General features: G+C 38.4%; 1 pseudogene; it reads left to right on the forward strand.

Annotated features, from left to right (window-relative positions):
- Positions 1-7,353: 7,353 nt before the first annotated feature.
- Positions 7,354-10,561, forward strand: LOC137291958 (transcriptional regulator QRICH1-like; annotated as a pseudogene).
- The last annotated feature ends 518 nt before the right edge of the window (positions 10,562-11,079 follow it).

An 11,079-nucleotide genomic window follows, 5' to 3' on the forward strand; every position in this document is an offset into this window, starting at 1 on the left:
ATGTTATTATGAATACTTTTGGTTTGGTCAGTTCATGTTATTATGAATACTTTTGGCTTGTTCAGTTCATGTTATTATGAATACAACGAGTGACATATTCGAAATTGTTAACATTTAAAAGCTAACATAATTAACAAAGAGCTAAGATATAAATAAATGATGTATGAAAAAGTTAAATACATGAAACATATTTACATATCTGTTACTCAAGGAAGTGTGCAGCTTCTGTGGTTTTGCCTCCAGTTCTGGAAAAGAACTCCCTAAATAAAGAAAAAAATCTCCATCACATTGATATCATCACCAAGGAAATGGCTGAATGAAGAACTCATGCACCAACAACAATACAAGGAGAAAATTCGATTTTTAACTTAATGTTAAGTATCTTACATGCATTTCTACAGGCGGTTACTGAGATATATTTACTTATATCGAAACTATTAAAATAATTTCAATGAAATATTTTCCCTATAAAAATAATATATTTGAAGGTGAATTGAAATATTGGTGACAGTAAGTGAATATATGCATTTCATGTTTCGATTCTTCCTCAAACTAATCAAGCATGTTGAAATTAAAATACTTGTCTTTGGATCCACTATACTGAAGCAGGATTCGTATGATAAACATTGTCATTGTTAATAACCTCCCAACACTTTGCATTTAAATTGTTCATCCCGAATAAGGTCTGTAGTTTCCTTCTTGCTTCTGTGAAGTGTGACCGAGAATTTCCGGATTGCCAAAGTTTTTTCGTCTCGACTCGCCGCACAGCTACCTCAGTTGTAAATCAGAATCACAGGGGTATCTGTATCCTCTAGTGTTGGCACAACCAAGTATAGAACAACATAGCGGTATGAAATAATCAGGCTCCGTTTTGCCGCCAATAATTGATAGTACGTGCACGCCGCCTGGTGCAGAAAAATTGCTGGAAAACTTCATCGCCTTACCCTTGCATTATCAATGAATGCAAGCACATTCAGTAACAGGACGACTCTATCATCCTTCTCTTCACTCTCCGTTTTCATTCCTGAAGTATCACAAACGACAATACTTGACTGGAAACGTAAAACGCTATTTACCTGGAACTGAAAACTGATTCAATGTTTAAAATCATTCATCAATCAATCAATCAGTCATTCCTCCTAAATGCTAAGTTAAACATAGACTGGATATGAGGGCGAGTGAACTGAGCCAGAGTGACTTCTTATTTTTTCTGATCTCAACCACATTACGTACTTGTCCTTGATGGACTAAACGTTTTGTCGTTTGCAACAGTTATCAACCTCTGGTGTGTGGATATCTTCATATCGACAATGTATGTCGTTAACTAGGTGTCAAACGGGCTGGGGAATTTCAATATCGTTAGCGTCACTCGTTGCTCGTTCTGGAACAGATGAAAGCAATAAAGGGATGCTTTTCATTTCAAGTGAATGGATCTTTTCAGCAACGAGCTCCGCTAATGTTCCAAGTCTTCAGTCCTTCAGATTTGTCCTTGCGGACAGCTTATTCATACCGACTCATTCAAAAACATCAATTCTCGAATCTTCGACTCCCTACTCACATCTAAAATCGACCATCGGTTGGGAAAATGAAGTATTCTGTTGAACCAAATCAAGCGCAGGTTAGCATATGGCCACTAATATTGTAGTTCAGCCCGATTGAAACATAATCCATGCTTGACGGACAAATGGATGATAAACGTATCTGTTTGAGGTTTGCATGCGTTGGTGGTTAATGATATTGCATCGACAACTTTGTTTTTCAGCGTGTCAGAACCAATATCAGATCACAGAAAATCAAATCTGCATTTATCGTGTCTGAGGTAACCAAAAATGTGAACCTACATGTTTCCACTAGTATCATTTTGTTCAGTTAGTGGTAAGTTCTTATTGTCATACACCACAAATGCATACATTATCTTGGGTACTTTAGGAAACGTTATATATTTCTACAATATAGTATTTATAGTACAAACTACAAGCTGCCTTGTCATGTGTGTGAGATAAACTATACTCCTCACAACAAATTAAGCAACAGATGTTTTCAGCCTTAAAGATAATGCTTGTTTGTCCTTTCTCAATGTGCAAGACGTCAAAATCCATTTATCATCTCTTCATTATACATTGTATCACTGTCAGTATTAAATTAAATCAAAGTTCATGATTGTCCTGTATGGAAACCAAAGTGTTTGTATGTATGACTCGCATCTGTTTGCAAAGTAATGGTCGAATCCCGAAAAAATGAGACAAAATTCTGTTCTGGCCTATTGCTTGTGTGTTTAGTTCATGAACCAATTACCCCGATTAAAATTAACCGGAAATGAAACCGGAGAAATTAGAAATTAATATAATAAAGGAAGTAGATTACCCTCAGTCATACTGGTGCCTGCGGAGAAGCCTTCTTCCTGTCTTCGTCTCTTATCACAAATTACACACATATGCTGATTTTCACACACTGGCATCTGAATAAACATCGCATGATATTTGTTTTCAGTTTTGAGAAAGTGCCTGCATGTTTGAAGTTGTTACTATATCGGAGATCATCGCTTTATTTCCCCCATGGATCATGAAAAAACATTTCTGACGCCACCATGTGACCGATTAATCGCAAGTTATAGACATTATCGCCATGTGGCAAGTGTCGTGTGGTTCCGATCCACGAAATTTACATTAGGACACATTGTTACCATCTATGCGGTTCTTTGAGAAAATTGTGTTTGAACTTTGGATTTTCTTTTTGCAAGTAAGAAAATAACCAAAAGTTTTGTACAAAGTTATTGAAAGGAAACAGCACAGCCTGCACGAGAAATGTTTGGATTTGGGCCCAAATACCGCATGCTGTTATACTGATGACAAAGCCAATCTTAACTATATAGTCTCTGCAAAGATGTCAGTAAACTGGAATATGTATGTCAATTTTGGACACACATGGAATAACGGAAGTAGAAAAAACAACTGATGTCTGTGTAAAGTTGGGTGAAATGTCATCCAACTGCAAAGGTGTTTTATTCTTGGCTATTTTATGTTATTGTTCTTCCGGTAAGAATGATTGTAAGTAAGTGGTGTCGGCACCGATTTAAAGCTATTTCGTATTCAGAAATATATGTGCCCTAATGATCACCAATGTAGGTTTAACAGCTTTTGACAGGGACTTAAGACGTGCATAACCGTTATCGACTTTTATAAAATATATATCAATTTTATTTGACTTCGCTGAACAAGTAAAGGTCACGTCGTGTGCTCTTTACATTCAACAATGCCAATTTGAAATCTAAAAGGGTCGGATACCTGATCGTAGATGGGCGTCATTAAGTTTTGTATGGAACGGAAAGCAGATCCAGAGTTTAATATTGCAGCATTCAAACGTCAGCCCAGTCGGTGATTTGTATCGATATGGCGTGAAAGACTTTTATCAGCTTAAATCTGCCATCACAAACAGCACCGTGCATTCCATCATGAGATCAATGACAAAAAACGTTATTCTTCTACTTGTAAAATACTGTCACTGCACCAGGATTCTAGTCAAAGCGGTTTCCAATACTAAGACCATTTAAAATACACAGGAGGATCATTCTTTGTGGAGAGTTAAAAATAATATCATGCTGTTAGAATGTGGCATGTAGAGCACTCGTTTATGGTGGCACAAATATTTGAGTTGTTGAAAGAGCCACCATTTTCAAGGACGAGTTGTGTGTCGTCAGTGTGTTACAATGTTGTTGGGTTCGAATCTCATGTCCGCTGTGCTTGATATGTGTATGTTATGCCTCACTAATTATACATGAAAATATACGATCTGCATCATATACTATCCAGGGCCCAGATTTTCGAAGTTTTCTTAGCTCTAAGATATATAGTCGTAAGTTAATGCTAATATATGGCGCTAAGACCGCTTCGAAAATCTAGGCCCTAGTACGGTGGAGTAGAGGAGTTGTTACAGCGTTGGGTCGTCACGCCTAGAACCCGGCTCCGATGCCCCAGTACATGGTGTGTTCCCCATCATGCTTTTGCTGGAATATTGCTAAAAGATGGATAACACTAAACTTACCTACTCCCTCAACTTACTCATTCACTCCAGAAAAGAGAAAAGAGAGCAGTGCCATACCAGGTTTATACACCCGTACACACATAATCGCAAGCGACGTGGCCCAGTATTTTTTTTTTAAAATATAATTCATTTTATTCCAACGTAAAGAGAAATGGGTTATTTTAGTAGTGAATAAAATACGTGATAAAAAAATCTAATCTGCTGTGATTCAATTCTGAAGGTAGCAGGGAGTAATTTGGTGGACTCTCAGTGGCACATGACGAAACTAAATCTATTACAATCACACCGACTTTATGCATATGTTTCCCGCTCATTTTTTCCTCACATAGCAAGGCGAAAATAATTACGTTCTCACTATGTTCCATCCATCAACTAAATCTGATTGCAGTTTGTAAAGATTTTAGCAATGACAGGCAGGCTAGCCTATTTCGGAGACCACAGTTATTGCCTTGATGCCACTCATGACTGGTAGAAGCAACATAGTAGTACTTTACCCACGGACCTGTCATCAACTTTCCTTGTTTAAACCCTGTTCACACAAAACATTAGAAATATGAACATGCAAGTGTATACTCCAGTGACCATATGATATAACATCGATAATCTACAACATGTAGGTAAATAAATTATGTACAAGATCAAGTGGCTTTATTTCAAATACCAAAAAGGATCAAGCATATACATGTAAATAAACGTAATGAGCCCTTCCCATATTAATATAGCGTACATTAACAAAGCAAAGGATTATACATATTCCTTATATATATATGTACCTCATGTCGGTATGTCAGTGACTTCCACAGGTGTATACGTCATATATATATATATATATATATATATATATATATATATATATATATATATATATAACGTTGAGTTTCGTCATTTCTTCTTGCATGAAATACCTGGACTCATCTTGCTATCGACTCTAGGAAGGACCCGAAAGTAGCGAGTGAAGAAATGTATTTAATGTATTTGGTTGAATGCTGCTTTGAACGTTTTACAACCTACGTGTGTCGAGGAGTGTAACGTTTGATATAGGAGGAAATCCCGAAGTGAAGTGGATCTTATTTAATGAAACCCATGGGCACAGTAGAGCTGAAAAACCTAACACACCTTCGGACTGAACCGATCCATAAACCAAGTGTTTCGTCCTTGCCCAAGGGAAGGAATTGGGCTGATAAACGACCCATCTACGTCAAAGTTGTTTGTCAAACCTGTAAGGGATTTGAAGTTTTTCAAATATTCATGTATTTATAATTTCTGTATCTCAGGCTTTACACTGTGTAATTGTCTAAAGCAAATCTCGCTGAGGCTTTACATGGTGTCTGATTAATATTGATATGATATCTGGAGGCATGTAAAAAAAATAGAGTCATTTGGAACCGAAACAATTCATACTACCTTTCTGTTTACATTCCTGTTCGTTTCTTTTCAGATTCAGATTGACGAAAGATATCAAACCCAGTGCTTGAGCACTCGCGCAAACTTTGTTGAATATAGGGACATAAAATCGCAATTTGACAGACGCTATTGCAAAAGATCATCTACATTTTGTTCAGCTTGATAAAAACTGTTGGTAGATAAAAACATGCGTCAGAAACGGTAATGGAAAAACAATAAAAAATCGGACATTTAAGCGCTGGTTGCAGTCTCGAAAACCTTCTTAACGCTGTAAAAACCTTTCCTTCTTATTTCACCATACCATAGCTTAGACCTGAAACATCACAGCTGACGTGTACATTTTTTTATATTTTCAGCATTGGAGGCCTCTTTCTTCCACTGTCTAAACAGTAAATTGCGAAGACATGCTTACATATTGATATGTCCAAAAGCAAACCTCGTGACAATATAGACATGCGACACTGTGCTTCTTTTAATAACCTTGGTAAGGGGAAAGATTTAGCCTTATTTCTTATCAGTATATTGACACGGTAATTAGTATTAGTGATTAGAAAAATCTGGAAATAATCGATTAACGGACAAAGTGTAGCAACATATTATAGAGAGGGTTTGGAGTGACAGAAGCAAACACTTGCCATTGGTTTAATATTCAACACCTTTCTTTAAACCAACTACGTTGTACATAACGGTGATGTGATAATTATCCAGTGCACTCATCTCCAAGCAACATATTTACACACGCATCACTGTTTAATTTATGTTGTCAACTCTTAAAAATTAATTATAAAAAAAGGACAGTGACGGATATTGAGACCCGAACAGGAGTCGATGTCATAGTCATCTATGCTTAAAATCACAGTCTCACTCCCATTTGCAAATCAAGCGTGCGCTCTTCATTTGACAATGCGATCAGGGTTTGTTATGAGTCGTATTTTGAAATGTAAACGTTTGACCCACTGCAGACTAGTTGATATTATTAGACAAACGATGTAAATGTCAATTTGTCATACTAGTAAACGTTGATATTTTGTCACCATGATGATATATACTTTTGGATAGAAATGTAAAAACATCATCTTGATTTCATGCCTTCTGTTAATAATAAAACTCATCTAGGTTACTTGTTTCTTGAAACACACATAAATTGAAATAGGCATGGGCGATTGGGTAGTTGTGTACTCAAAGCGTTGGCACGCCATAAATATGGTCCAGGTTCGATTCTCCATACTGTACGTTAGGGCGTCTGACACCAGATAATCGGCCTTTCATTAAGGTATAAGTAACACTGACGTAATGCTGGAATGTGCCCATCTTGGTACAACACGCGGTAGGTTACTGAGCATACAGATTTAAAGGTTGCAGACCGATCCAGTCATTAACTTCAGCCCTGTAGCACTGAGCAGTGATTTGATTGACTCTTTGGGCTTGATTTCTTTAACCCCGTAGCGATTTCTGATTAATCCGTCCCGGAAGTCTGTGACCACTGCTGGCGTGTATGAAGGGGGTCCGTGTTCCACGTTCATTAATACTTCATTTATGTTAGTTCCATGTGCGAGCAAAACATGAAGTGATGTGGAACATAAATGTGAACCACCTCTGGCATGAGCTAGAGCATTGAGCACAACTGTGTGTGTCTCAAATCTGAATTATACAGATTTTCTGACACACTTAAATGACAATGGAAAAAAATGGAAATTGCAGAACACGGAAGGACCCGAGCTGAGGTATACCGTTGTGCTACAAGCTATGTTTTGACAGGCTACGATATTATTTTCCTTCACGATCAGTTCATGAATAAAACACGCCATAAGATTCCAGAGTTGGAAACAATTTTGATTACACAATTGATGTGTTTCTCCACGTTATTTTTAAACAGAGGAGCTTTGCATGCATCATATTACTGAATACATGGTTCAGTTTGGATTGCCAGAGGGAGACCGTAAATATTCATGTCACATCGTCAGAGTGTCCATAGGACTGAACAGTAAGCTTTGTCACCATATTAAATGAAATACTAGGTTTATGTTCACTGCACAATGAAATATGTTCAGGTGAAGTGGCGCTGGGCTAATGCTGCATATTTTTTTAATGTTTTATCATGATCAAAGCAACTTCAATCAATCTGAAGACGCCACGAGGACACAAGATAAATAATGTTAAAGTTCAAGAATTATTGTTTATGCATATTGTTACTTGTTGAATGTTACAGTGGTATTAGCTGAATAAGTGACCTTTACATGTTCTGCAAAGTCATAAAGTCTGAAATAAATTTATGTCTTTTTATATGGAAGTACTAGCTGTCATCTCTGAAATCTTAGATATCACAGATATTCTAGAAGTTGATATCCCCTTGGGCACCTATCATGACTTCTACCGTGCTGACCTCCCCGTTAAGGTATATATATCCCGTCATGTATGTATAGGAGAATGTCCGAAACCTCGCTATTATTTTCTCACGTGAAGCTTGTTCGAGGCCGTTAGGCCGAGACAAGTTTCACGCGCGAAAATAGACATCGACGAGGCCGTTAGGCCGAGACAAGTTTCACGTGCAAAAATAGCGAGGTTGAGCACTTTCTCCAACTTAAAACAAAGTTCGATCAAGTGCATAACTGAAACCAATGTTCTTGTGATATTCACGAGCCAAACTAATGGAGGACTGTTCTAGCTGTACATGGCCATGACCAAACGTGTCGTTAAAACACGCAAATAAACGTGCTCAACTATGGGACGGCGGTCGTTATATATTCACGTACATCATGACACGTGCATCAGTGAACATCGTGTGACTCGGTAGGCCTATGCAGTATGAGTGATTCCGACATCGACGTGTTTGTTACGCAACACAGTTTCACAGACACATTAGAGGTTAATTCAGATTTTGAGATGTTATTAAATTCTGATTGTGATTCTGAATGCACTTCCAAACTTTGATGTGGGAAAATGTGAACTGGATGATGTTGAAGGTGTTTCTTCTGGTTCTGATACTGATTTGTTCAAAGCAAGCCAAGAAATTGAATCCAACCTTTTTAATATGTTGCCCTGTAACCCCCCCCCCCCCCCCCCCCCCCCCCCCCCCGCAAGTGACAACATTAAAAGAAACATTCAGCAAGGTTTGGCCAGCCAGCATCAGATTTTGACATTAAGAAATTGTGCGACTCAGCATATTCATCGAATACTGAAAGCAACAGTAAGTGGGCACTTCGTTTGTATCAAGAGTGGGTGAGAGAACGGCGTAAGAGGGGCAGGAGAGAGGATATGGATTTAAACCCTGACATTGTGTCACTGGCTCAGAAGGAATGTGAACTAAATAAAACCTTGATGTTTTTCATAGCTGAGGTCAGAAATCAAAAGGGCGAGGAATATCGTGGAAATACGCTTTACGAAATTGTCTCTTCTCTTCAGTATTACATCAGAAGAAATGGCACGCATTTAAACCTTTTCGAGTCTCCGTTCTTTCAGGGATTAAGGTCTGTGTTAGATGCAAGAATGAAGTCGCTGGCTAGACATGGAATTGGAATAGAGAAAAGACAGGCTGAAGTGATCAGTGTAGATCAGGAGGACGTGTTGTGGGAGAAGGTGATCTCAGGGGAGCGCAGCCCACAACAGCTATTAGATACAATGGTGTACCTCACTGGTCTCAATTGTGCTCTTAGAGCAGGCGATGATCATAGGTATCTCAGAACGGGTCCAAACTCACAGTTCTGAATATCAGTAGGTGTAGATGGGTCAAAACGTCTCAGATACATGGAGGATGTATCCAAAACCAACAGAGGTGGCTTAAATCATCGAAAGTGTGAAAGAAATTGTGCCTACGTCTCCCAGAATTTAGAGCGTCCAGAGAGATGCCTTTTCAGGCTTCATGAAAAATACATGTCACTCAGGTGAGCTATCAATGGATTTGGCAGGAAAATATGCTTCCTGATATATCTTCATAGATTGTATAGACGTCGGAGTCTTCTGAGCTACGCGCAGAATCAGTGTCATCTGCTCTACCTTTTACAAACCAAATGGGTCTAGTCATCGCCGTATACAGCGCTTGCTTCTCGTAAACCTCTTTCTGCTCCGGTCCATCTTATCCTTGTTTGCTAGTAAGAGGCAACTAACGGGTCGAGTGTTCAGGCTCGCTGACTTGTTTGACACACATAATCGTATAATAATTCCAACTGCTCATGTTACTGATCACTTGTTTGTCCAGACTCGATTATTTACAGACCGCCGCCATGACGACACAATATTGTTGAGTGCCGCGTAAAAGTAGACTCACTCACTAACGCATAATTAAAATGAGATGCTTAAACCTATGCAAGGGACAGTATCATTAATCACTTTAACTATACTATGTTTCACACTTTGGAAACGTGTGTTTATAGTAATTACATTTGAAAATTGATCCTATTTGTAGACCTAAAGACGGAAAGTGCACTGCATTTTACTTGAGGCCCCTGAAATTTATTCGAGAAGATGCATGGTATGCTGATATTCCGGTTGGGCTGCACCCTTTGAGAGGCACTGTCGGACGACTGTGTAAAGTGGCAGGATTTGGTGGATTTTATTCAAATCATTCACTGAGGGCGACTACAGCAACACGTCTCTATGATTCTGGCGTAGACGAGCAGCTGATAGCTGAGAGGACAGGACACAAGTCTCTGGCAATCCGAAGCTACGAGAGGACAGGACACAAGTCTCTGGCAATCCGAAGCTACAAGGCATGGCTAGCTGATACATTTGAATGTTGTTTGTATTGTTTGTTTTTCCGAAATATAAAGAATGAAAATCTTTCCGTGTGCATATAAGAAAAATCTCAAGGGAACTATTTCCATAACCTATAATTCATTCCTTTATTGCAGAGGATCTCAGCAGAGATGGAAGCCCGCGTAGATGGCGTCATTCAGAGGAAGTCCAGTAAAAGTACATGCGCGGCTCTATCGACAGTCAGCAGGCCTACTGAGACAGACACGGCACCGTCACCAACAGCTGCACCACCACCAACAAGAGTGATGACGGCACTGCTTCGGAAAAGGAACGTGACTTGAAACTTGTTCTGAGGGACGGTGTTGTCTTGTCGCTGACATTCTGGGTTGAGAATAAACGTTATACCGGCCATGACATAATCTAATGTTATTTATTAAGACAGTTGAGAACATAAAACACATTACCTGGTGTAAGGTCGTCCGGGAATTTGTCACAACATAATTTTGTGCAAATCTTGCTGTATTATGGGAGGGTCATCGCTCTTCTTGAACTATGGGAGGGTAATCATTCTATGAAAATTATGGGACGATTTGATATTTATACTCAAACTATTGGAGAGTCAGCAAAATGATTACATCTATTCAAATGTCAAGAACGTTCACGTAACTTTGTTTTAAGAATTATGATTTTGTAAAAGTTGGGGTTTCTATTTTGTTTTGCTTTTGTTGTTCTTATATTGTTTCAGGTTTTTTTTATTGTTTTGTATTGTTTTGTTTGTTTGTTTTTCTTCTTTTTTATTTTGGTCGTTGTTTTGCTTACATATTTTGTTGTTAACATCGATGATGTTATCGATGTTATATTACGTATATATTGAAACACTGGCACTGAAACTGTGGATACTTTTCAAAGGGATTCTAAGATGTGTAATTTTAGAGTTAGTGT

Source organism: Haliotis asinina, chromosome 7 (assembly GCF_037392515.1).
Source record: "Haliotis asinina isolate JCU_RB_2024 chromosome 7, JCU_Hal_asi_v2, whole genome shotgun sequence".
NCBI lineage: Eukaryota > Metazoa > Mollusca > Gastropoda > Lepetellida > Haliotidae > Haliotis > Haliotis asinina.